General features: G+C 40.7%; 2 long non-coding RNA genes across 2 annotated transcripts in view; both read right to left on the reverse strand.

The window, feature by feature from the left end:
* Positions 1-3: 3 nt before the first annotated feature.
* LOC142056025 (uncharacterized) lies at positions 4-14,158 on the reverse strand. The gene is made up of 6 exons (XR_012660184.1): positions 13,997-14,158; positions 13,275-13,402; positions 12,530-12,772; positions 2,031-2,282; positions 793-833; positions 4-115 (listed from the first exon to the last, which is right to left on the reverse strand). It is a non-coding gene; the product is annotated as an uncharacterized LOC142056025 (long non-coding RNA).
* Positions 14,159-15,501: 1,343 nt separating this feature from the next.
* The window catches only part of LOC142056023 (uncharacterized), a 34,806-nt gene continuing 22,876 nt past the window's right edge, over positions 15,502-27,431 (reverse strand). The window contains exons 11-13 of the long non-coding RNA XR_012660183.1: positions 23,753-23,901; positions 15,715-15,929; positions 15,502-15,629 (exon numbers count right to left, since the gene is read on the reverse strand). This is a non-coding gene — a long non-coding RNA (uncharacterized LOC142056023). The remainder of the gene's footprint in view (positions 15,630-15,714; positions 15,930-23,752; positions 23,902-27,431) is intronic.

Genomic DNA, 27,431 nt, shown 5'->3' on the forward strand with positions numbered 1-27,431 from the left:
CACAGAAGTTGCTGTCTGTAGGTAAAGGCATAGTGAGAGTAATGCTGACTGGAAAAGCAGCCAGCTGACTCTGTATCTCTCTCAAACAACACTGGGACATGCTGAGCTCAGGAAGCTGTGGAAGAATAAGCAAAATCATGTCACAGGCTAAATCAAGAGACACTTCTGCTTTGCAGAGTCTACAGCTGTTGCAACATCCACCAACTTAATTGAAACACAAAACATGAGCTGAAAAAATGAGCTATTAGAAGATTATTTTTTTTTTTACTTCTTTTCCTTTTACCACTTGAATGTGCACAGAAGATACAGTCTGTGTATTAAATGGTTTCCTAAGAAGAAAATGACAGAGACAGAAATAAATACCCTGGGATTTATGCAGCCAGCACACATTCAGTGGCAGGAAACTTGGCCAGGTTGTTATATGCATTCATGAAATGGTCTCTAACGTCTGACTGGAAAGCACTGCAATATTCAGTGGGATGTACTGAAAGGCAGCCAACGTGGCAAGCATCTTGGGTGTTTCTATGACTATAATTAGCTTTATCAAACTTTAACTAGTGATGTCAAAATATTTTTAGCTTGCAGTCATGCAATGGGCAGCAAACACAAGTTTGCTACTTCACACTAACATATGTTTGGTCTCCAGAGGTTAAGTTCTCATCTGTTTCCAAATTGTGTTAAAAATAAATTAAAAAAAAAAAAACAACCAAAAACACAAACCTCTTTTTTCGTGTCCATGCTTTTGAAGCATGTCAGCCTGCACACAAATAATGGCGTTGCAGGACTTCTTACCTCTCTGATATTTCTCACAACATAATGGCTTCGGTGTAGACCTGCAAGGTAAAACAGAGTTTTAAGCATGTATAACAAAACTGAGCCTTCAATCAATGTGGATTTGCTGACAGGAAATAAAAAAATGCTTTGACACACAGAAAACATTTTGGCTGAAAAGAGGTTCAGACTGTTGCAACACAGCAAAGGGCCTGCAATCTTTTGGTTTCACTGAAACAGACAGAAATAAGGACTAGATTTTTAACTCCATTTTCAAAAGTCTGACTTCAGACCCAATAGAAACAGTTACAATTTAAATTGTTCTGCAAAGACAGACAAACCTGAAGTCAAGCACAAACCTCTCACTTGATACAGATCAGAAGGAGCTGTACAACTCTTCTGATAGCCCGCTACAGTCTTAGTGACATTCATGACATTGGCATGTACTTTTGTGAGTGTGGCTTTTCAACTTTAGCATCGAGAAAACAGATAAATTAAGCTAAATTTGCCAATGGTCCTATAGGACCTTGGTTTTTTCTTTTCCTTAAAGCAGCCAATAAAAAAAAAAAAAAAAAGAAAAAAAAAAAACCCAAACCCAAAAAGCCCCCAATCCCAAACCCTCAACCATTTCACTACTGAGCTATAATACATTAAATCATAGATATGAGTCAACAATATCATGCTGCTGGGAAAAAATGGAAAACCATTCTGGGAAAAACAAACAGAAATATCATCTGTAAAACACATGGCGTAACGCTTGCATTTGGCTGGGCGGTGGGAAGCGGGCGGTGGGAAGCAGGCGGCTCAGCCGCGGGCACCATCATCCCAAGAGGATGTGGGCAGAAAGGAAAAAACTGAAGAACAGGAACAAGCATGAGGAGGGGTCTGTGGAAGGCAGCTTATTAGAAAAGATGGAAGGATTAGGGCTGCTTGTTCTGAGGAGCAGAGCAGCAGTCCCCTTTGTGGTGGTCTTTGGACGTGTGAAGAGTGGTTAGGAAGAAGGGAATAGTTTCCTCCACACCCCCAGCCCCTTGGACAGCATTAAGCTCACTGAAGAGCATAGGCTGCCAGAGACAAGACTGAGACAAGCACCCCTGCTGCGACTTTTCGTATACCAGGAATTAGAAATTTGTACAATACGATTTGGCTACTTTCTGAAAAATTCATCACAATCTTGCTAGCTGATGCATTCCTTGTACACATGTAAGTGTTTGCTCTGAAATTGTCTTCCCCCATTGCCAAAGCAACTGAGTGCTCACCATTTCCTTCTGGTGTCCACCTGGCCCTTCGTTTCAAGCTGCTTTGCTTTGATCTTCCTCCTTTCTGTTTACTGTTAATAGCTCATTAGTGGTTTGCCTTTTTCCCCAAGGCTGCTCCTCTGGCTGTTGGGAAATGTGCTGGGTTCCCTTTGCTGACTCAGAAACATGTTGCACTTCTCCACTAGGAGCAGCTAACAAAACAGAAGTGAGCCGGTAGTTGCCACGATCCGACCAGGTTTCACAAAACCAGTGCTGTAAAATAAACAAACAATTCAGTTAAAGTAATTTATGACTAACAGAGCTACCACTGATAGATAACCTGCTCTGGAAAAACAGGGAGTAGGCTGAATATGACTGGAAAGTATCTAGAGCTTATTTAAATGCAAAGCAAGGAAGTGTAAAAGTTGCGGCATCCAGGAACAAATAGAGATGTACACATCTAGTGTCTGTCTGCTAGCTTTCATAGCAGAGGCTAAATTTAGAGGGCAAGTGAGAAACAGACGAATGGCATTTGTGACAAGCACTAGGTTAACCATCCTGCATAGCACATTCAGAATCTCGGATCTTGGAGGTCATAATGAATCCCTTTAGATGCAGTAAGTTTGTTCCCCTCATGGGATAAGGGCCTAATAAGAAAATTACAGTGTCAGATAATCCAGGAAAAATTACAAAACAAAGTTCTATTTATGCTTGGTGCCCTCAAACCAGTGTCTTTTGTGAAAGCATCATGTCCTGAAAGACATTTCTACAATTCCTGGGTATTTCAATTATCTTCCCAACACCAAAAGCCCTTTTACAGATAAAGACTAAAAGGTAAAATTAAAGAAGAGCTGCTACCATAAACAGAAACAACAGAGATGTTTGAGTTAACTGAAAACAAGCAGTTCAGAAAGATTTTGACGCTCCTACTTCAGCTACCCAGCTGCAGATTTGGGCGTATTCACAGTACAGTTAAACCATGCCAAACAGCTAAATATATTTTCCAATCATACAACATGGGCCATGTTAGCTATTGCAGGGACAATTAGGGGGCATTCCCTTTTTCCTCATTCAACGTGTATCTCAACAGCACTTAAACATACATGTACAATCTCATCTTTATTTGTATTATAAATAACACTTACTAAAACTCAAATACAAAATTTCAATAATTACTTCTCCCTTTTTCTTTTCAAGTTCAACTTTCATAGTGCACGCCTTGTCTACCTGTGGGAGGCCAGCGGGTCCTCGCCTCCCCAGACGGCTAAAAACCAAAGCCCCTCAGGCTACAAATCTACAAACTACTTTTATGGAAAAAATGGCTGTGTCTTCTGCCAAGGAGAGGTCTCTGCTGGAGCTGATGGGAACAGGCCTCGGAATTCTGAAACCAGCGCCTAATGCATGGAGATGATTCATACAACTAGTTACATCCCCCATGGAAAATCAGGACACAATATCTGTACCTCAGGACTCTTAATACATACAATTATTAAATCTCTGTTAAAACTTTAACAATCATTTGGAGACTAATAATATAGTTCATAAGAATTAAAGGCAGATAGAAAATTGATTCCCTTTCTCCCTATAAGCCCTATTACTGATGGGACATATTAAGTCTATGTTTTAATTTTAAGGCTCTGAATATTTGCAAAATTTGGAATCACACAGTCTCACAGAATGGTGGGGGTTGGAAGGGACCTTTGGAGATCATCTTGTCCAACCCCCCTGCTTGAATAGGCACACCCAGAGCAGGGGGCACAGGAACGCATCCAGGCGGGGTTTGAATGTCTCCAGGGAAGGGACTCCACAGCCTCCCTGGGCAGCCTGTGCCCCTGCTCCGGCGTCCACACAGGAAAGGGTTTTTTTCTCATGTTTAGCTGGAATTTCTCGTGTTCCACCTTGTGCCCGTTGCCCCTTGTCCTGTCGTTGGGCACCACTGAAAAGAGTCCAGTCCCATCGTCCTGACACCTACCTTCAGATATTTATAGGTATTGATGACATCCCCCCTCAGCCTTTTCTTCTCCAGGCTGAACAAGCCCAGGTCTCTCAGCCTTTCCTCAGAGGGAGATGCTCCAGCCCCCTGATCATCTTGGTAGCTCTCTGCTGGACTCTCTCCAGCAGTTCCCTGTCTTTCTTGAACTCGGGGGCCCAGAACTGGATGCAATACTCCAGGTGTGGAATGCTAATAAGTACTGAAAATTTAAACTACTGGCTAACAAACCCAGCTCCACAACACCTTACATAGGCTGTGGTTCAACCGACCAGCTGAGGCTGTCCCTGAAAGTTGAATGCAATCAGTGAGTATGGGCAGGAATCAGCTGGTCCACTTCTGAGATCAAATCTGCCAAGCTATTTCTTGAGGGTTGGGGGGGATAAGGGGGGGATAAGGGGGTGGGGTTTAACCTGGGGCTGAACAGGCAAACCATGCAAACATGATTAACCAAGCAACAGCGACCTGCTGATTGAGAACAGCAGTGTTGGAGAGATCAAACAAAAGCTACTTCAGCAGTAGTTCGTACTCCCTTACCCAACAAGCCAAAAGACCTGGAGGGGCAGCCTGACCTGACTGGGTTTAGCTATGCCATTCATAGTGCCAGGACTCAGAAGCCACAGGTCAGCTAAGACCTTTGCTTCACACCCAATGGTCTTTTAAAGATCAATAGCAACGCAAAAACCCACCCACCCTTCTCCTTGTCGTAAGCTAGGTGAATTGCTGCCACTTGATCAAGCTTTTCTCTGACTATACTGTGGGGTTTTTCCCCCAGCATAAATTAAGTTTCTCAGTATGAATTCCTTGATAAAGAGCCTTTGTCTGTCTCTTCTGCTCTCTTTTTGGGGAATTATTCTCCGAACAGCTATTGGTAGCAACTGAAGAGATTTTCTTCTTGTGCGGCAGTGCTATTTTTAAAGAACTATTTATGTAATTTATTTTTTAAGGTCACAATTTTGCATTTAAATGTCAGTCTACAAAGTTAAAATGTTTCCAAGCACCATCATTCACTCGAGGCAGCATGATTCCCACTTGAAATTTTGGGGAAACAGAAAAGGGAGTGGGTAAGGATAGAAAACCATTTTTCAGAATTACATGTTGATGAATCAAAAAAATGGAAACATTTTTCAAACAGGTTTTCTACATGCAAGTACCTCAGTTTCCCAGCAACTCTGTTAGTGACATAATGTTAACTTTGTGGGAAAGTAGCTCTGCACTACGCTCTCTGGATAAGAAGCTAAGAGCTTTCTTGCAGTCTGTTCATAACCCTGCATTTGATAAATTGCTTCATTGTTATATCCCTTCCCTTTAACATGACGATTAATGATTCTTGTATTACACACAAAAATATTTGATTTTAAAACACTAATCTTCCAGTCTTCCAGCATTTTCTGTGTCATTAGGCCAGGGGTTCGGTCAAAGTTTTCCTAAACTTCCACAAAGTTGTTTAGATATTTTCCTCAAATAAAAAACATTTTACATAGGCTAAGTTTCTTCTCCCTTTTTTAATAAGACTGGTTCTAATTTTAATAGCATGATCTTCAGAGCTTTTAAAGAAAAAAAAGTATTTTATTATCTAGACCACTATTTAAAGCTAAACCAAAGTGAGTTATAATATTGTTGTATCCATAACAACAGATAAAATTTATCCCCTGTGTGTTTTCAATTTATATACCAAATATTTGTCAATTCCCAAACTGCATTCACAATTTCTTGAAAGGCAGGCACAGGATCCAAAGTTCTTCTAATTTATGCCGTTGTAATTTTTTTTTAATATAATGGAGTCATTCATACCAGAGTGTGCAGGACCACACTGAGCAAGCTGGATCTTAAAAATAAGTATTCCAACCAAGCTAACATCAAGGTGAGTGAGTCTTTGTAACTTTCTAACAGAAATTCACCCAGGCAAATCCTCTGTCACAGCTTCATCAGCCTTTTTGGGACAGCAGAGAAAGACTCGTCTCCAGGACATTTAGATCTACCCAGGCAAGCAAAGTGGGCAATCAAGTGGAGATTTGGTTTCTGCCACCACCCAGGACATGACAACGACCGTGTGTGTTTGCAAAGGTTTTAGGATCGCAAAGCACAAAAGGGGGCAGTTCATTGCTCACCACTTTTGATGAGGAGCACAACACAGCCCAGCCGTATGTATGCTGGGGTATTTCATAAAGCGCCACCTCCCGTCCCCTCCTTGCAGACCCATCCAGGCCCAGGACCAGCAACCCTGCAGGTACTGCTGCATACGGCAAAGAGCATCCACCTGCAGCTTGAGAAAGACACAGCTCATGCACACTTATGCTCCTCTGCATCCTTTGCTACTTAAAATCCAGGTCTTCCTGAAGTAGTCTGTAAAATTTTTCTCCACTTAACCTTAAATTGCCTTTCTCCCCTGCTCAGAACTGGAGGTGAAATAAAAAAAATAAGCTTGGCTCACCTTGGTGAGTCAAGAAATAAAACCAGCTTCGAAACAACTGCAAAACAGCAAAAGTAGGTTTCAGTGGGACTTCTAATGTGCTGTGAATTACACTCACGCTTAATTAAATTACCTTGCTGAATCAGGTCCTAAATTAAAGTGAGATATACTCTTCAATGTTTATGTGGCTTGGATAATTAAAGAAAGTAACAAAATGAGTTTTTAGAGCTACGGTAAATGGAAGTGTTAGTAACTAACTATTTCTTTATTCAAGTACCTGGCATAGCTATTTGGTATATAGCAAATGTAGAAATAGGTGAACAAAATTTTTCAGTTGCTATCCCCTGCTACAGAAAGCAAATGGGGAAATTCTTAACAACTGACCTTACCTCAACCTGAGCCATTTGGAAATATTTTCTTTCAAGTCATTAAATGGTCTTTTGTGTCTCCTTTTTACCCCCTGGTTCTGGGTTCCATTTGAAGCCAACAAGTGGGAGCATGAGCTATTTACTTATTTACTTTACGCTTGGGAAAATGGGAGAGATTTTGAAAGGGCTGGTTTCTTCTTGAGAGGCGGATGAAATTTCATACTGGCTGTTATTGAAACCAGTTCACATACCCCAGGCCTTTCCTCTCCCTACCCCAATCTCTCCCCCACCCCCATAATTTGCACACTTACGCATCAAATCTGATATAATAAATTAGTCTCCCCAAAGACCTAGAACCCATTTCTACTACATCAAATGAGGGCAACTCCACCTGAGGCTGTGAAATGGCATTAGGGTAGTAGAGAGTGGAATATGCTTTGCAGGATTGACTTGAATTAAACTAGAACTGAAAATAAAGACCCCTGAACAGAGTTTCTTTTTGCAGCACTAACAAAATCTGTACTTTTGGCAGCAGCAACCAAAAGCTGGCTGATGCACTGAAAAGAGAAACCCTTCCTCTGGCTGGTAAACCCAGCACCTAACCACTGTACCTTTAGCTAAAGTGAGTTTTCTAGAGCACTGGGCACTTAGGAATCCTATTGCACAACCAAAACTGGTTGGAATTAATAAACCAAGGGTCCAGTCTCACTTGACCATGCAGCCACTTTGGCTTGCAGAATGCTCTGGCTCAACCTCTCCACACTGGGGCCTGGGGGGAAACGCTGTTCCTGCCTCCACCTGAACTAACCTCTGGCTGAAAAACGTCAGGGAGAGACTCCCCTGCTCCCATTTTATTTGCCTTTTACTCTCAAGAGCACAATGAAGCATGCTTCTGCCTCTCTCAGTGTAGGGCCCGACCAGAACGATTATTAGCTCAGGGATACCAATTCATCTGCCAGAGGCACCTTGTACATTATTTCTAGTAGGATGCCAGTGAGGATCTCCATAAAGACTGGCTTTATACAGCAGCCTCTGGTCTCCCACAGGGCACAAAGAGGAATCACAAACCATTCAAAGGAAAATTTGGAACTCTGCAGCAGCAAGTCCTGAAAAGTACCTGATGATTTGAACATGATTTGATTGATGATTCTCTAAGTTTCCTGCAACATAGCATCAGCCATCAGATGATCTGCCGGGAGCTCATAAGTCCCCCTGATGAACTGTTCTTTACTCATGGTACTCTACTCTTATGGTCTTTCTACAACTTCAGAAACAATGTCAGTGAATAAACTATGGAAGCTAAGAAATACAGGATTCTTTCAACTGAGTATACCTTCAAGGTCAAGGAGAAGGAACACTGACACAGAGGGACTGCTGTCTGTTGTACCTTACCCTGACAGAAATTGTACTGGAAAAAAACACAGACATTCAAGAGAAAGTTAAAAGGAAAAAAACTGGACTCAAGGACTGCTTAATTGGGATTGATATTTCTGGTATTCTGCTGTCAAGTCTCTCATCAGTATCTGGAAACTTTCTAAAAATATTAGTGACCTACCTAACGTCTTCTGCTAAACTCAAACTCCCTTCCACCTGCAAACAACTCCAAAGGGCCGTACCTGCCTTGTTTCTCCCTGTCCCAAGGAAAGCTTACTAAATAGTTGGCCTTTGGATCACATTGAGGACCTTGCATCTTGGACAGACTCACAGGATTATTTTGCTCAGCTGATTCACTAATTTATCTTCTTTTCCCATCTGCCAACAAAAATGCTCCCCTTTTTTCCCCAAGCGAAGAACACCGATTGCCTTCCACATTTAAATCACAGGTTCCTAGAAGGCAATTCATGCTGTGAGCATGAACAATGCCTGGCAAATGGCATTCACAATTTCTGTAAAGACTCTTCACTGTTGCTATAATACAAACGCATTCTTCTAAAGCAGAATCAGGCAACACTGATAAATTAATTCACAGCACTCTCTCTGCCTTCAGCAGGCCTGCTGGTCCCAAAGATGACCTACACAGTGCCCTCCTGAGCTCTGGCAAGGCGTGTACGGACCTGCCTGTGGCTCACTGCCAGCTGGAGAGCAATGCCTGCATGCAGAATAGAAACCCCAGAGGTGCAGGAAGCTTGCACACCAAGCAAGAGGGCAGCTGATAGATGAGCTCATGGTGTAACACTCACCAGCTTCTGTTCCACTGCTTTTAGTCTCAGATGTCCAAAGCCCTTTCCTGGATTAGCCCTTAGTCTCCCTAACTGGCAAGTGGATCCAGTCAGCTGAGCAGTCTATTTTCTACTCTGAGATAAAAATCTATCTCCAGGTGACATAACCAGGCTGACAGTCATCTTTCTAAGTGACAAATATCCCTTCTTTTCCTTGAACGAAACACAACTATCCTGTCACACACAGAAAAAGCGCATGATCTGTTACATTAACGGATGAACCCCCAGCCCTCTGAACCTTCCTCTTTCAGATGTTTCCCTACGTGATACTATGTGATATTGCACACGTAAGAAAAAACAACCAACGTCCTGTCAGAAGTATGCTTTTGTTGCAAATAATTTTGAAGACTTCTGTAAACAAAACATTGCAAAGGGCCACCCATGGGACTGATGAGCTGCTACTTTTTTACCAAGTACTTTATCGGTATGTCCGCTCAGCTCCCTCACAACTGCACCAGCTATTGCCATCCACATTTTAGACAACGGCATGCTGAGAAGTGAGTGGAGTAAATGGACTTACCTGAGACCACTGAACATTTATCATAGAACCATAGATTCATTAAGGTTGGAAAAGATCATCAAGTCCAACCGCTAACCTATCACTGCCAAGTCCACCACTAAACCATATCCTCAAGCACCACATCTACCTTTTTTTTAAATACCTCCAGGGATGGAGACTCCACCACCTCCCCGGGCAGCCTGTTCCAATGCCTGACAACCCTTTTGGTGAAGAAGTTTTTCCTAATATCCAACCTAAACTTCCCCTGGCGCAGCTTGAGGCCACTTCCTCTTAATGCATTTATCTTAATGCTAGACTTGCAGATCGTGTTAAAGTGGCATAACTGTTTACAGCTGAAAAAAAAAAAGTCAGCTGCATATAAAATTTTCTTTTTTTCTGCCTCAGAAGTAACAGGTTTGGTCTCCTCATAGAGGTAAGCCTTTTCATCTATATTTTGGAGAAATATTCAATTATTTTTGAACATAAAAATATACAGAAAAAGTATTTACTGTCTTTGTTATTTTAACCCTGTCATGATGGCAAGCATGGGAAATAAATACAGAAATAATGAGGACTTCTAAGGTGCTGTACATATCGGTGACTTAGGGCATGCTGATCATGACTTATTTAAAGCTGGAGCCTTTGACAATCACTGTGTGTGTAGGATCCTGTGCTTCTGATCTCTCACCAGCGAATAAAAAGTTTAAATTAAACACTCAAACCCACACAATTATGCCAAAGCAAAGTGCTCTCCTTCCATCAACACCATTTCTCTAAGAGTAGTGCTAATACTCTGTTGCAAATGTCTCAGTATTTGGATGCAAGGTGAAGACTGTATTCACTGAACAGCAGAAAAGAACTTTCCCAACATTTGGGGTTCAGCACTGGCCCGTGCGGTACTTTCTTCAGTACTACAATGCGTGCAATATACTGGAGGGTTAACTAATTCACATCAACTCCTACTTCCCAAGGAAAGTTATTACACTGGCTAATACGCCTTACTGCTAGGATGTTGAATGAGCTTATCAACAGCATTATTTTAAAATGTCTGTTCAGCTTATGCAGCTGTTTGGACACTTTTATATTGCTACCCACTTTAGGCATGTGAGTTATATCTTAAATCAGTTGGCAGTAGCTGGCATGATCAATACACATGCTTTTGTCCCATACCTACAGGAGAAAACATACTCTGGTCTAAGCAAATATGCTGCCCGAGGTCAGGGTCAGAGAAATGTATCCAGGATTCTTTACCTGAGCCCAAGAGTACTAAACTTGACTGCTCGCTATGAGACACTGTGAGTTATACAAATTAACATGGGTCACAAATCTGCCAAAACCTTAATAAATTCCATTTATGTGCATTATAAAATCTTTCCAGAGTCTTGTGGAAAAAATTACTTTTCCTGCAAGAAAACATATCAGTAAAATACAAACTTTTTGTGAATCATACTTGCCAGCTACATTAAAGCCCACCAATGTTACTACTCTAATCACAGAAGTTATGCTCTTGAAGATCAATCTCATAACAAAACTGAAATCAGAAAAATAAATCACTCCATCTAAAGAAAAAAAGAAAAGTTGTAGATTTTGCTTTGAAGCTTTTTTTGCTTCAAAATGTACAGTAAGATGCCTGTTTGTCATCCCATTGCTAATGAATAATTTCACTGATTAGGTGATGGGCAGTGTGTTGTATGTTCAGACTACCACAAAACTCCGATTTTCTGCTTTTTCCCAAGAACACGCATCTTTAGTGATGGTCCAATTAGAAGAACTTTTAGTAAACATTCTATTGCAGCAAGTCATCACGTCTTTTTCGGATGACCAATGCTGTTTCCATTTGCACCATGTAAATATTGCTTGTGATTAGGGACCCAAAACTGGAAAGAACCTCTTAAACTGCTGACTGTAGTCTTCGCTGTCAGAGGTGGACACTTCACAAATTCCTTTTCACTGATTTCAGCTCAAAAAAACCATAAAACACCCAAAATGAAACAACATACATGAAAACAGAAGCATGGAGCCTTGCTCCTGTAACACCTGTCTGAACATTTCTTGGAGAGAAACCTCCTCATTTTTGCTCAAGAGCTAATACTGATGACATATTTTTTGTCTTTTACATGGCTGGTTTTCCCCTCTTCCTTCTAATACATAGAAGGGCAGTATGACTGCAGAAACTGTTGTCCTTTTTTATAATGTTATCCATATAATCTATTGTTCATCCTGTTTCCGAAGTTTTGACTTCCATTCTCCTGATCTTCCACATTCATTTCTCTAAATATGCTCCAGGGTGAATGCACCTTTCTTGCAGGTCAGTGAGAAAAACGACACATAGTCATCCAGAACAATGTTCCCCAAAGGCTCCCCTGTTGTACTGATGCAAGAGCATCAATAACGAGTTCTCTCTACTGGAAGCTTTTTCAACATAATACACTCTAGTATCACTCTTGCTTTTTTTTTTTTAAATTTTTTCTTTTGTTTTGTTTTATAATAGCTCCGTAACTCTCTAGATCACCATTATATTGGTCACACACATGCAGAAAAAAAGATAAATAATTTATTTCGCCAGTGTTATAGCAGATGCAGTATAGTGGAGGGTTAATTAACTCACATCTTCCCCTATTTCCCTTGGAAAATTATTGTGCTGGCTAACAAACCTTACAGTTACGAGGCTTTTATGAACTTACAAACCCTGCAGCATTTTGAAGTGCATGTGCGGTTTGCTCAGCTGTTTGAACTTTCTCACCTTAGCCACCCTTTCTCCCTGTGAACTCACACCCCAGAAAAGCTTTGCATCAATGAAAAACAACTGTGTGATTTGCACATGTATTCCTTCCATTATAAATTAAATAGTTTGGGGATTTCTTTCCTCTTCTACTGAATGGAGCTGTTCCAGAGTTGCCAGAAGCTCAGAGCTGGGGAGTTTGGTGTTTAACAGGCTCTGGATTTATTACCTGATCTTCAGGTGAACCACTAAACCCCCTAGTGATTTAATTTTGCCAACTGTAAAACAAAAGTAACAATCATCACCTACCTTAAGGTATCTTCAGTTTCAGTGAAAATGCCATCTAAAGGCATGCCGACGATATTCACTGAATCTGTTGTACAGCGTGATCAAGTTCTTTCTTCAGACTTCCCACAGAAGCTCTTGCCAATAGGAGAGTAGAGAATGAAGAGCACATGTGTCTTAACATCAACTGGGAGGTGCTATGTGAACAGCCTTGGTGCTACACTGCCCAGAGAAGCTTGGCGTAATTGTCACTTTTCTCCAGGAAATCTGTTTTGGAATACCAATTTTTATGTAAGACATAATTAGTTGAACAAGAAGCAAAGGTTTTTTCCTATCATCTATGAAGAATTTACTCAGTGCTAAAGGGTAAATAAAAGAAATGAGTGAAGGAAATAGGGCACCTGCTTTTTTTCTCTCTCAACACCAGATTTCTGTTGCACGACACAAAATATTCTTAGAAGAGCCTCTTTGAGGAACATCCTACCATTTAACTGCTAAATGGTTTCTAAATTAACATCCATGACTGACTCAACATGCTGATAACCCTACCTTATTTCTACCCACTAAAAAGACTTAAAAGAAATAAACTGCATCAAGTATTTTCCAAAACATATGCAAATAATCAATGCACCAATTTCAGTAGGGATCTTGCAGAATAGTAAAAAAATTAAGAAGCCCGAATATATATTTCTACATAAAAGGGGAACTGATCCACATAACAGCTTAGTCATTTGTCCTTCTCCGTCTGCAAACACCTGAGAAGACTCACCACAATCATGATGTCACAAGAACAAGTGAGAGCTGTAAGGCGTTATCCTGTGGTATTTCAGAATGGAATTTCTCTCTTGAGCTGGTGATGTGATCCTCTTGTATATATAGTCAATAGGTATAGATTTCCTGAAAATACATTTTTATTTCGTGAATCATTTCCTTAACCAGTGTGAATGCTATACCTGGCACTATGCATTTTTGAAATGCAGGTCTGGTGTTAGTACCACCACACAGCTGAGAGAAGTGCATCTAAAATGATGCAAAGAAGAAATAACATGAAATTCATTCTCGCTGATACATGGGTATTTCTGAATGCTAGAAAACACATCAGTTACCAGCACAACTGGGGACTTAAGCTTGAAAACATCTGGAATGCCAACTGAACAAGTCCAGCTGCATCACTTATCTAGTATTTAACGCAGAGAAATACCCTGTGCTATGTCTTTTCCCTGGCATTTACTCCAGGCAAAAATTATTTTTCTTCATTTTTCAAATCAGGATTTTAATAAACAGAACAGAACAAAAACCCCAAAAGTACCACCCCCCCAGCAGATACTCACCATTATTACTTCTTTTGACAATGAAAGTAATAATGAGAAATGCCATTAAAAGAATCTTTAGAGTGGCTCTCAAAATAAGGTAATGTTATATGCCAGCCTGTGGAAGACCCCACAGACTGACATTAGCAGCGTGTCTCTGTAACGCACCCAAGCTTCTCACCTTCGGGAGATGGCTACAATGTGGACATTTGTATCACCGTGTTTCAAAAAACGCAGAAGCGGTGGGTTCTCCAGGCAGAACATGAGCAGTCATCACAAGGGGACAGTACCAGGCGGATTAGCAATGGAGAGGAAAGCAGATGCCAGAAGTATTCTGTACTGTGCCTAAAACTGGCAGGAAAAGAAAAGAAAAATAAAACTGTTTTTCTTGATTTTAATAAATGAAATAATGATAGTACTTTGGATTATTTTCTTCTTTCTGGAAGGAATTCAAAGAGGTGGTCGGAAAAATAGAGAAAAGGAATAAAATCTGTCCTTTTTTAATTGGGAGATGGCTTTCTTGGTCACTTACGACCTCAAAAAAAAAAAAAAAGAAAAACAGAACTTATACTAATATTTTTTTTTTCTTCACCTTAGCACATTTAGAATTGCTTAAAATGTTTTGTCAAAGTCATTACAAGCCACAGTCACAGGAAGGAATTGAAGCTCCGTTCATGCTTTCCACATCTATATTCCAGTGCATACAAAAATCATAAAGCACTCCTCAATATATTTTCTGAATACTTGGCAACAATGCATTAAATCTAACCATGGTTGCATGTTGGCACTTTCTTCCTGTACTCAGAGGTGGAAGACTTATGAAGTGGTGTCTTTCATCTTTTGAAGCTTGCAGGAGACCGGGTTTTGCTTTTTTTCTTTTAAGTACACATATTACAAGGTTTGGAGAGGGTAAAGTCAACAAACTGCCCAGCAGCTGGAATACAGAGCAGAGAAACCAGGTCCTGTTGGGGTTGAGTCTACGGCTTCAGATTAGTCACCAAGAAAGCTCAGTCCTCAGACAGAGGCACTTTGTTCTCATCCCATCGCACCCTGAGAAGCTAACACTCCTCACAGAGGTTTTACAGTTTTGTTTATGGCTTTTTTTAAGGCTGGGAAATTCACAATGACCTGAAGAGCTATGCACCAGCATTCTTCTCTCAGTGTTGAGCTGTGCTGTCTCCAAACGCTCAGAAGCAGTCCAGGCAGCCATTATTTACAGAAGCATATGACACACCTTTATGCACAATGCACATCAGACAAGAGTTTGTGTTGGTAACGATCCCTAGAAAGGCCATTTATATGCATACAAAACAGATGAACTCCCCACACTATGAGTTGTCCTGAACATTTACTGATCTATGTCTAAAACCAGTTTCTTCCTGTGATAGAAATATATCAAAGCAAAAGTTAACAAGACTTCAAAACTTAGTGGGCACCAGTGAGTAGAAAGGAGCAGACAGCAGACTGCTTGCTGTGTCACCAGGCCCTGTTTGCAGATGGTAATCTAAGCAAGAGACCAAGTTTCCACCATGCACGCAGCACCACCACTGGGCCAGACAGTCGGGTCTTCACCAGGGAGTGGAAAGTTAGTTAATGAAACAAGTGTCGTAACAGGAAAGCAAGACAGTGGCAAAACCCGTGGTGCAGCCTGTTACTTCACATACTTCATATACTTCACATACCCAAAACAGAGAGAAATTGCAATCAGGCTTCCACAGCCAAGAAAAATAGCCTTCAGAGCATCACTTCAGTCTTCTAGTGTATCCTCAGGATGTCTTGCTGCTCTTGTGCCTCTTTATCTCAATTTCTTTGGCCTGGTGAAGAGCAAGTCAGCACAAAATAGAAGGGTCTCCCTCAAGGAAGGAAGGGTCTTTACTTATACCCCCACAAAATTCATACCTTTGAGAGAATGGACACTAGAGTCAAAGTTCACATTCCCACTCAAGCAGACCAGTGTCGGATGACAAGCTGGTATTACTGCTCCAAGCTCTGCAGTCAGTCTCTCCCCTTTCTCCTTTAAGCTGCTGTATTTTGCATTAACTGATTTTCCATTAGTGTAAGATCTTATCTTATCGGCTCAACAACAGTACAGTGGGTGAAAATCATCGCTTTCACTGGAAAAAAAAGACGTTCAAGTTAATTAAGGAATCAGAACATAAAATTTTTATCAGACTATTTGGAAACAGCCACCACAAGAATCAGTTTAATTTACTGGTCTCAAACGTGAGTAAAATTGGAGTCTCTGGCTTCAAAAAAAGTACAAAAATTCTTCATGCTATACAAGCATAGCTGAATATTCTTTATCTGACACAGAAACACATGGATGATGACATTCTCTTCTCCACACAGAAAGACATCACCCTCATACCAATCTGGCTCTGTCCCCTCAACCCTGTAGGTGTCCAATCCATGACTGGGACTCTGACCTGATCAAGCAGTTAATTTGAGCAAACTTGCTACCTTGTAGGTAAGGCCATCACGACAATCAGCCTGTTACACACAGAATTACTCCTCTCCAGCTTCTGGCCTCATTTGAAGTCCAACCAGAACACCAAATGAAGGTTGAGCTTTCAGAGCCAGGAAGAAGCAATTGAAGGATGTATCCAACACATGAATGCTTCCAGGGAAAAAAAAGGAAGGCTCTGTAGCCATCCCTCACCTCTTTAAGAAAGAGGATGTACGCCTTGCCCAATAATAAAAGTTTAACAGCAGTTATCTGATGTGCTGCCAGACCGATCCCCACATTGATCATCTGTTGGACTGAAATTCAAGATGCACAATGCTGACCCAGAGTGTATAGGTCAAAGTCATACCTGGAAACAACAGCTTGCTATTAGGTTTTTATAAGGGTTATCTAGCAACGCAATGTACAACATGCACACTTTCAGAGAAGTTTTGGAAACCAAAGTCCCTCCTGACACTAGATGGGATCAACTTACATCAGTCCAGAACGCACATCCTATGTGAGATCTACACGCAGATTTCAACGGCTGCTACAGACTGTCCTCTCTGTACCAGCAGGACACAAACACACTATAATGGAGTTGGGTGTCCCCAGAACAGCATCGCTGCAAGATCAGAGGATGCCAGTGAACATGCTGCTCCAGTGGAGTCCAACCAGAAGGTCCTGCCAGGGACAGAGGGTGTGTGGGAAGCAAAGCCTGCAGCAAAGGGGCTTCAAACCAGAGCACCTTGGCTCTGCTGCAGCAGGGTAATTTGGTACTTTCCCACATGGTCAGCCAGCTCTCCTGGCCAGCAAGAGGGAGATGTAGCAGAAACATCTTTCTTTTAAAGGATTAATCCTGGCTCTGAAGAGGTCTGTAATTTTTGGCAGGCTTCTGATGGGCTGCGCAAAGGGAAAAGGAACCTCTCTGCTCTCTCTCCCACACTGTAGCCACACAACGTCCAGTCATAATGAAGCTCTTAATACAGATGTGCCCTGTAGGCACTTAAAGACTAAAAGGAAAAAAAAAAAAACGAAACCAAAAATGTTCCTGTGTGTTTCATAAATCGGTATATAAGCATAATGCAACCTACTATCCTAGATATAAAATGAAATATCTTAAAAAGTATTGAATCCTTTGTGAATTTTCTCAGTGGATCGGCATGAAGCTATTTAGCCCAGATGTTTCTATAATTCTGATGCATTAGGAGATACACGGTATCGTGGCCAAGTGTTAACATAGTGAACTATAATGTAAAACATGTAAAGATACTGGCTTCCAAAGTTATTAGAAGTTTTCACTCTAACCACTCTGCTTCCTTATGCAGCTATATTTTCTTTACAATATGCACTTATATTTTACCACACATGGAAGAACAAAAAACCTCCTCTCTCCCCCATCAAAACCTAATTCTCTGTGTTCTCTGGAAGAACACACGGGGGCCAACTTAAAGATAGACATGGAGTCTTTCAGAAATGGAAATCTCATCTCTGAACAGCAACAAACAGCAAATCTCATACTACAGGCAAATGCAAGGCCAACAAGACACAGCTGGGTACCACATGAGCAGGTGAAGAAGTGATGGTGAGATTTTTGATGACAATTTGGTGTCCAGAAGACAGAGTGTCTCACCGCATGGTTCTCATTTGCTTCTGTAACGGATTTAGGGATTTGTAGAGGTAGTTTTAAAATATCTAAGCAGGTGCAATGCCTATGTCGGAATAGCCTAACCAAGAGAAGAAGCAATAATGGGAATATGAAGTAGTGCAAAAAAGGTTACAGCATGTGCTTAGAATGATGCAAGATAAAGAGTGAAAAGAAAAAAAACCTGGCACCCTCCATAGAAGAACAACGCAGTGGAATACCTTGCACTGAGAGTCCATTCAGAAAAATCTCTGTTGCTACAATTAATTATTCAGAAGAGCTGAAAACATTTCAGAGCTCATTTCTGCATGATCTAGCTGCCAGGATATCAGCTGAGAGTTTTGTGACTCTTCAAGACCTTGTTAGCTTAAAAGGACAAAACATAATCCTAAATTAATGAAAATGAACTCCTACTACAGCTTTGAACTTGCATTCTCAACTCCGTTTTAATGGAGGTACTTTCTAGAGTACACCTCTTGCTTAGGCAGAAAACTAGTACTGAGAGATAGAATAACTTCCATTGTGGTTGAAATGGGTTTTGATCCAATTTTTATTGAAACAAAAAAAATGCTTATACTTCAGTTATGTCTGAGGTTTCTCATGCCTTTTAAAGGCAAACGAATATTACTCGCGTTTAGGCCATATAGAGTGTACTGGTACCATCTACCATGGAATATCACACTGACTGCTAATATGTTGATTATCTACTGAAAAGCAGGCCATGGAGAGCTTGTTTTGCTTCTACAAGATAAATGCTTAGTAACCAAGTCTCATAGAATCACAGAATCATTAGGGTCGGAAGAAGACCTCTAAGATCAAGTCCAACTGCCAACCCAACACCCCCAGGCCTCCTAAACCAAGCCCTGAAGTGCCATGTCTACAAACCCCCAGGGATGGTGACTCTACCATGTTTCTGGGCAGCCTGTTCCAATGCCTGACCGCTCTTTCAGTAAAGAAATTTCTTCTAATATCCAATCTAAACCTCCCCTGACACAACCTGAGGCCATTTCCTCTCATCCTATCACATATTACTTGGGAGAAGAGACCAACGCCCACCTCACTACAGCCTCCTTTCAGGTAGTTGTATGCCACTTACCAACTATTCTGCCTTTCTCCTCCACCCCGTGGCTATACAACTTGTCATTGGACTGTATTTCTCAGCATAACCACTTCAATTCACACTTCTCTCTGTTACTTTTATTTAAAAATACTATGGGACTTTCAACTAGTCAGATGAGAAGCCTGTATTTCAAAAACATCAGTTTGTAAAGCCATAGAGGGTGGCAGAATTCGTCCTCCTATGTTACAGATCTTAATCCCAAACCTTGCATTATTCATAGATAATTTAAACCATTCTCTTTTTTTCAAGTTGGATACAGTCCTTGATAGCTGTTGGACAAAAGCTGATGACATCTGTAACTGCTAGATAGCTCTCTTCTCTTTAACAACCAAAGAATTATAATGCATTTAGAAAAAAAGTCAAACATTCAGCATGTACTATATGGTTCTACACTGTTCCTAAATTACTGCTCTATAATTTAAGTTAATTCTTGTATCATCCATTTCATCATTACCTATTTGCCAGCTCAAAGCTTAAATGAAGCAAGGATCATGTAACATTCCTTTAAATCATAATAATTTGAAAAACATATGGGGTAGTGAAAAATGAGGCATAGTCTTGAGCTATCTCTTAAACTATGAAAATATTGTCAAACAACCATTACTGTTGTGCTTATTTGTGAACCCAAAACTCCCAGACAATTAATGACCTGGATATTGTAACAATTATTTCTCTCCTAAAACGGCTTTTGAAGGCTATGACAAAAAAATTCAGAATGAGAAGGTACTAATAATCAAAATGCACATTTGCCTTGGGTTTACTCACTTCCTCCTCTATCAGTTCTTGTCCTGTATGAGCTTTAAATCAAGAGGTCCCTAAATGACTGACTTAGAAACAGAAAAGCTCCATAGCAAAGACTGCCAAAAACCATGGCCAGGGGCAGACTTTCCTTGAGAAGTCAATATTAATGTGCAGAAAACAAAGGATAACTACTTTGCCTGCAAAGGCTATCTAATCTTAGTTCTGAAAATCCTGCCCATGTTATTTCAATGTGAATAGTTCCTGTTCTAACAGTTTAACTGAAATGTGCTTTGGGGAATGAGATTGGCTCAATTCCTGCAATTAAAGCACTGATAACAAAGGCCATTATCCAGCAGCACCTGAATATTTCATGTGGAAATTCCATGCGTCTTCATTGGTAAACAAAAACATCTTTCCTCCATTTCAAATACAATCCTGAATAGTGAAATAATAGCTTAAAATTTGCAATTATTACTGAGATTCTGCTAATGCTGGTGTCTCAATTCTCTCTTTCCATGGAACTACTAACTAGAGCATTGTCCTTCTCTATCCAAATAATAGACAGTAAGGACCTCGTCAGAAATGATCGCTTGTATTATCCAGTTTCTACACTTCATTTTGCAGAATTACTCCTTTCCTGTATAATTTTCACTGATGTTTAGCTAGCTCCCAAATGGCTCGCAGAGTCCACTTTGCTTAACTAGCTTCATCTCTTCCAGAATCCAATTGTTCCAGTAAAATCATTTTCCTGATATATAGCCCAAACTTCTCTTTTTTGTGTTTGTATTTGAAATATGAGGCCAGAAGAAATACTGCATTTGTGAGTATATATAGTGACAGACAGAGACAAAGCAAAATGCCTACAGAGGAGAAACAACTGCTCCAACAGCTGAGCTGAGGGAAGCTAATTCACTAATATTTCATGTATGTGTCACCCAAAAAGCATTGGAAAAGAAATAAATCTTCACAACTAACATACTCTGCTATTGGTGTCCGTTCTCGGTACCAAGACCTTTTTTCCCTCAAAATCCTCTCATAAGAAAAAGCAACAAAACTTAGTGTGACTCCAACATATTTACATATGAGGCCAATATTATCTGTAGGCTGTTTTGTTGATCAGCAAGCCTGTAGGTTGGCTATTCCATAAAATACTATATTTCTTTTCACTATTTAAATACAGCATATCTCTGGGTTTGGTGCAGTGTTTCTTGAAATAAATTGTATCTTGACTTGACTTGGTTTTAACAGCAGGAACTTACTACTGAGTTGTAAAATCTGTTCTACAACACTTCCTGTTTTGCTCACAAAAATCAAAGAAAGAAAGGATAGCCGTGACTTTTGTATGGAAAAAAAAGGACTCCCCGTTGCACATGCATAGGAATGCCATTTATCACCGTAAAAAAATAGTGCTGCAAGAAGAACAATTGCAGGACCCCGGTTTCAGTGTCTGTGTAGTGGTTTGGATATAATTGGTCCTTTTCCGAGGGAGGTTAGCTCTGGTCCTATTTTAATGATTCTATGGTGGTACTTTAACAACATCTACCTTATTTTCAATGTGGGGAACCACAGCACTGATCATCTAGAGAGATGAAGATCGGTGCCCATCAGATGTTGCTTGGGATATCTTCCCACAAACTATTGATCTCTTTTTGTCACTCTCAGGACTTAATGCACCACTTGCCTATTAGGCAAAGCAATGCTGGCATTCATTATAAGCATTTATACCAGCAGCAGCCATTTTTGAGAGACTTCAAGATCAATTTTTGATGGATTAGCTGCAATATTAGATCAGATGCAGAATGTTTAAAGCTTAAAAGTATTATTCCACTGTGGTCTTGCAATACCTTGTAACAATACATTGTTGCAATAATTTCTTCCCAAATTCCATTAGGGACTTGGGTTATAAAATATTTCTAATTGGAAGTGGGAATATACGTCAGAGTCGCTGTATCTAGCCAGCTTGCTTTCTCTCAGACATACCTGCTGAGAAGGCTGATTTGATATAGTAGCCTCTTCTCATTACAAATCCTTGCTTGTCATAGAGATTTCTTACAGTGATGGACGGACTTGGACAACAATGCAGCCAAACACTAAATTATGATTTTTCATACTTGAAATGTCTTCATTTCCTCTTCCTTACCCCTGCCCCCTCGGGGATTCTGCAGATCCAGTAGGAGATTGCTCACCTGGAATATAAAATCCAGAGCCTCCACCTACAAACTCTATTTATTGATTGCTCTTCCATGACAGCTCTGAGGGCTGTTGTTTACATTCCACCCCCACCACTAATTTCTTCTTCATATCCTTACTCTGTCCTAGCTACCGCGTCACTCCTTTTCCTGGCTTTCCAAGCTGCTTTTCTTTGCCCCACCTCCCCAAAAGCATGTAAGATATAACAAGCACAAGCTGCCATCCTTGCTCAACAGCTGACTCTGTCCCTTCTCCTTCAAATCCACCTGCCAGATGCTCAGATCTGCTCCATATAAAATTTGTCCCACTTCAAAACCTGACACGGCTCTTTCCCCCACTACTTACACCAACTGTCAAGCTTTGCACTGGTCTGTCCCTCCCAATCCATCGCCAAGCATCACCCTGTTCCTCTGTTTGTCACACTGTCGTACAACCACTCCCTGCATCCTTCCCCACACAGAGCTCATGCAAGATACACAAGTGTGTTTTAAAGACTCATCTCTGCTCTCTGCCAAACAATGACTAAAATGGGCTTGTAAAGGGTATCTTGTTTTCCTTCTCACAAGACAAGCCCTCTTCCCCTCTCTCTGCCCTCAGATGGGCAACACCTCAGAGCCAGCATCAGAATAAGGATGATTCCACAGACCCTCACTGAGGGCAACCATGCCACTGCACTGGGCAGAATTAGTCATATACACAAATTTATTTCCCCTTCACATGTAAAATATGTTTGCAAGATCAAAACATATACTTTGGAATTTGGCCCAGCAAAATATTGCCTTTTCATAGCATTCCTTCCATTTTTATGGGCTTTCTAAGGGCAGCACATCTTGCACCTATGAGCTCTACAGAAAAACAGTGAGTGTGACCACATCACATCTGCTGAGACCTGCCAGGACCTTTATGAAAGCACTCTGTCAAACATAAGGAATTACATTTGAGACCCATCCTATATGATTTTTTTTTTTCCAAAGTACAGTGCAAACCATGAATTAGGATGGCATATCAGCTACAACCTGGTTTGATTCCCTGGTTTACTCTCCCTGAAAAGGGCAGATCAGAGCAGACAAAGATTGTATTTACTTCAATTGGTTGTGACCTTCAGTGAAAAATTGATACATTACAACAAAATAAAACCAATAACAAAACCCAAACAATCTGAATATAGTAAAATTCTGGTTCCACAGTAAAAAAAGGGACAAAAGTCTAGTACACTTCAAGACAGCTGCGGTTGATGTACAAATTTCTCACATATAGTAGGTGTAAGAAAGCTCATTTGGCATAATTTGTCACCTGAGAACGTGAAAATAGGTCACATTAATAAAAGAAAGTGAGAGACCCTTACCACGCCTTCTGTCAGGCAGCGGCTCATACAAAAGCCCTATAAATGCAACGTGAGTACATCCAGACAGAGAAGCATGGGCAGTGGGACCACAGCTATCAATTCTTTAAGGAAAGTCTGCCTGGAGACAGCCATGCCAAGCACCTGAATCCACTTTAATGGTGGAAGTGGACACATATGCTCGGGGACTTCAAATCCTTTATGAGTAACACTCACTTATGATATATGAACAGAGAGCAAACTTTAAGGAATACTGCAGTAAGTGCGTGGTGTTTGGGGGAGTGCACAGCTCAAACGCCTTCGCTCAGCCTGGCTGCATTGTGGCTGCTATCGTGTAGCAATGCACAGGACCTGTAGTTCAGTTTGTTGCTGCACAGATGAAAAGTCAGGACTTTCAAGTGATCTGGCATAAATTAACATTTGAATATCACAGCTGTTTGCTTTAATAGTACTTACATTAAAAGGCCTAATGGAAAATTAAGTGAATAATGTTGCATGTTGGAAAAAAGTACTCCTTTTGACAAACTGATTAACTAGAAAGCCTCCACCGGCGCTTCTTGGATGCATTCCCAGGAAAATCTCTTGTGTTCCTGCAATTCCTCATCCTAGATAAATAAATTAATACAAAATATTACTCAAATAGGGAGAAAGTTGTTTTCAACAACTGATAGGAAGCGTTTTGATAACAGTGTGCTTGGTGTTAAAAATATACATATCTCAGCATTTACAGAGAAGACACCATTTCTCATGCTATATTTGCTCAGCTTAACAGAACATTTCAAAGGCCCCTATTTATTTGTGAAAAGCAGCAGAATATATAATATTGCAGAAAACTTTACTTCTAAACTATTTTTACTCTCTACCAATATTCCTTCACAATAACTTGTGAAGTTTATGGAAAAGAAGAATCTAGTTTTGAGTAAACATCGTTTCAAAATATTCAAATCAATCCACACCTTGAAAGGTCAAGAGGAAACTACCTCAAGTTGCACGAGAGGAGGTTTAGATTGGATATTAGGAAACATTTCTTCACCAAAAGAGTTGTCAAGCACTGGACCAGGCTGCCCAGGGAAGTGGCTGAGTCACCATCCCTGGGGGTATTTAAAAGATGTGTAGATGTGGTGCTTAGGGACATGGTTTAGTGGTGGACTTGGCAATGCTGGGTTAATGATTGGACTTGATGGTCTTAAAGGTCTTTTCCAACCTAAACAATTCTGTGATATAAATCTTTTGAGGTTTTTTTATGAGGTATTATACTTCTTACCTGAAAGCACAAACTGATCTACATCAGTCACAACAAAAGGAAACATCATATATACACCAACAAATTGTAATTACAGAAACTTGTAGGCAAAAGCTGCACGAGATGGCAATAACAAAAGTGAGACAAGAAAAAGCATTTAATGGGAAATGAAAGGGGGAAAAGCAGAGAAAAGGAGAAGAAAGCACAGTGAACCCTCAGAAGAAAAGAGAGCTCTGGCAATTTACAAGCAAAATGCCTGACAGGAGAGAAGCAGAAAATTTGGCAGCAGAACTTGAAAGAAAAGCCCCAGTGGGACTAAGACTGGGAGGAGAGAAAGGGAGGGAGAGATGAGTTGTAGTGTTGTCTGGCCACAACACAAAAACCTTCCCAGCCACATGTGTTGTCATGGCTAGCAGGCCACGCAGATAAATACAACTCCTGAAGATTTGTCCATGCAACACAGTTTATAGGGTGAAAGCATCTGCAGGTCTTCTAGGAGACCTAAATTAAGTTAAAATATGAGGGTTTTATTATTATTATTGTCCCTAATTTTAGAGCTGTAACAATGACCTAGGTCTGTATGAAGGTCCCGTTCTTATTCAGGTACAATTATTGTCATGTTCTTCCACCACTCCCTGCTCTTCTGTTCATCGCTGGCACAGCCGGAGTAGCCAGATGCAGACTCTGCTCTGCCGTTAACTCATTCAGCACACTAGAATCTAAGATGCCTGCTTACATAAAATGATTTACTGGGTACTTTGTCATGCTAAAATGCACAACAGCAAAAATCAGTATGCAATGGGTTCTCAGAATTGGAAACTAAAAAAGGTGAAGAGCACCATGGTTTGGGTTCCTTTACTAGAGAATTTAAAACCTTTCAACCCCGAAGAGCATACAACGTACATGGGAGTGATCAGGCTAAATGGCCAGGGATTAATCTGTGGGATTCTGGTAGTAGTTAGCTTCATATGGTTCTCCATAGGTATGCTGAGATATCTAAGGTGTGAAGAGCTACAGGTAGTCGGTCTTTCCAAAAACACAGATGCCAGGTTTGCTTCTATTGTTATCCGTCATTCCCTTTGCTGGTGTTTCTGTTCTGTTGCTGGCAGTGTGCTCAGAGCAACCTCATCTTGAAACACACTTTTCCTGCACAGTTTTTTTGGTCTATCCTGAGAGCGTTTCTGATGAGCATTCTTCTAAGCTTGTATCGAACAATGATGCCATGTGTTGCATGGATGCCTTTGGAGGATTTCATTCCTAACAGTATGTTTTCTTCCTGTGTAGTTCAGTAGCCCTTCATTCTGCGATCTTAGGACATGCTGTTTCTCTTCGCCACAGCATAATGGTGGAAATTACATCCCCCTCTGTGTTTAGTTTGCTGAAGCTCATAAAAACATAGATGCATTATGAACAGAACATTCCTGTAACTCCACGAGAAAGAATTGTTTTCTTCCTGGCTCCTCTTCAGCACTCAATGGTTAACAGGACCAGGCTGCCTCTTCTGAACAGTAGAGAGATTAACAGAGCTCTTGGCCATGTACCACAAGAACTTCTGTCCAATCTGATTCAAGAAACATGCTGCCTTTTGCAAGGGAGAAGGGAAGAAACATTATGGTACAGACTGACTTGGCTCTGTTCAGCAGAGCTGACAAGCTGTTGCAGGTTGAGTGACTGTAGGCTGAGTAAGTTGGCAAGAAAAGAACAGCGTTCTTCAAGCTCAACTCTGCAGCCAAGTCTGATGGGTAGTATAACATACTGTATAGCCTCTAGTCAGAATAAAATCCATATTAAAAAAAAAACAACACAACCCACAAACAAAAAAAAACAACCAAAACCACCAAACCCCACAGCATGCAGTCATCAAATCTATTCATACGTTCAGGACTGGCTGCCTAATCAAAGGAAAATTACTTCATTGGGCTCATTGCCCAATAACGAGCTGGAAAGGGTGAGACTTCTATTTCTTAGATTTAATTGTAGGCAATCAGGATGACATCTCTAACCCCCAAAAGCTCACGTTCCTTGAACAGTTTATGATGACCTTTTTGTTTACCACAGTCCTGGAAATTTAACAACAAAAAGGAAATCCAGAAAACAAACGATGCTGCTATCATGTAGAAACTGCACATTTAAGAAGGAAGAATTTCCCTGATTTGAAACGTAGCCAACATTTTGTATTTGCAAATTATTTTCCAGTCCACAATGTCTGTACCAGTTCAACAGGCATCTGTGTTTTAACCTACACACCCTTTCATCTTACGACTATTATTTAACTTCTATTAAATGAGTGTGTTTTAGGCCAAACTTTGACTCCTTGGCTGAGGCAACACCATGAAGCAAGTGCACTCCTTATGAATGCCTGCTGCCTTCCTCCATACTCTGCTCATCTGTGGAAGAAAACAGGCACATGGGCAAAGAGAAGGTGCCAAGTAGTTTCCCCAGTCAGGGAAAGAATATCCCAGCACTCCTGGGAGATACTTGTCTGGCTTGTTCTTAAAAATCTCCAAAGGAAAAGACTCCATAGCCACCTTGAATAGCTGTCTGTCTCTTTGAGGAGATCATCTCTTCCTGACATCAGAATGTCTTTTTTCCTGCAAATTACCTCTTGCCCTATCCCTAGGGGACATGCAGAATCTGTCAGCGCCATCCTTCTTACATTCAGCTTTATCAAAAGATAAAAGCTGGACCAAGTCTTCTATCCTGTATAAAACAAACCAAAATCCTCCAGTTCTTCTAAACCCCTTATCACTCTGACACTCTCCTCTGAACTAACTTTACTACTCTAAATGTGCTTGTGCAACATATTCCCAATAAGCTTCCAGTGCTACCAAGCACTGGTAGTTGCAAATTACATTCTGACAAATCACATATCTACTAACACACTCCAACATT

This window comes from Phalacrocorax aristotelis, chromosome 4, assembly GCF_949628215.1.
Source record: "Phalacrocorax aristotelis chromosome 4, bGulAri2.1, whole genome shotgun sequence".
NCBI lineage: Eukaryota > Metazoa > Chordata > Aves > Suliformes > Phalacrocoracidae > Phalacrocorax > Phalacrocorax aristotelis.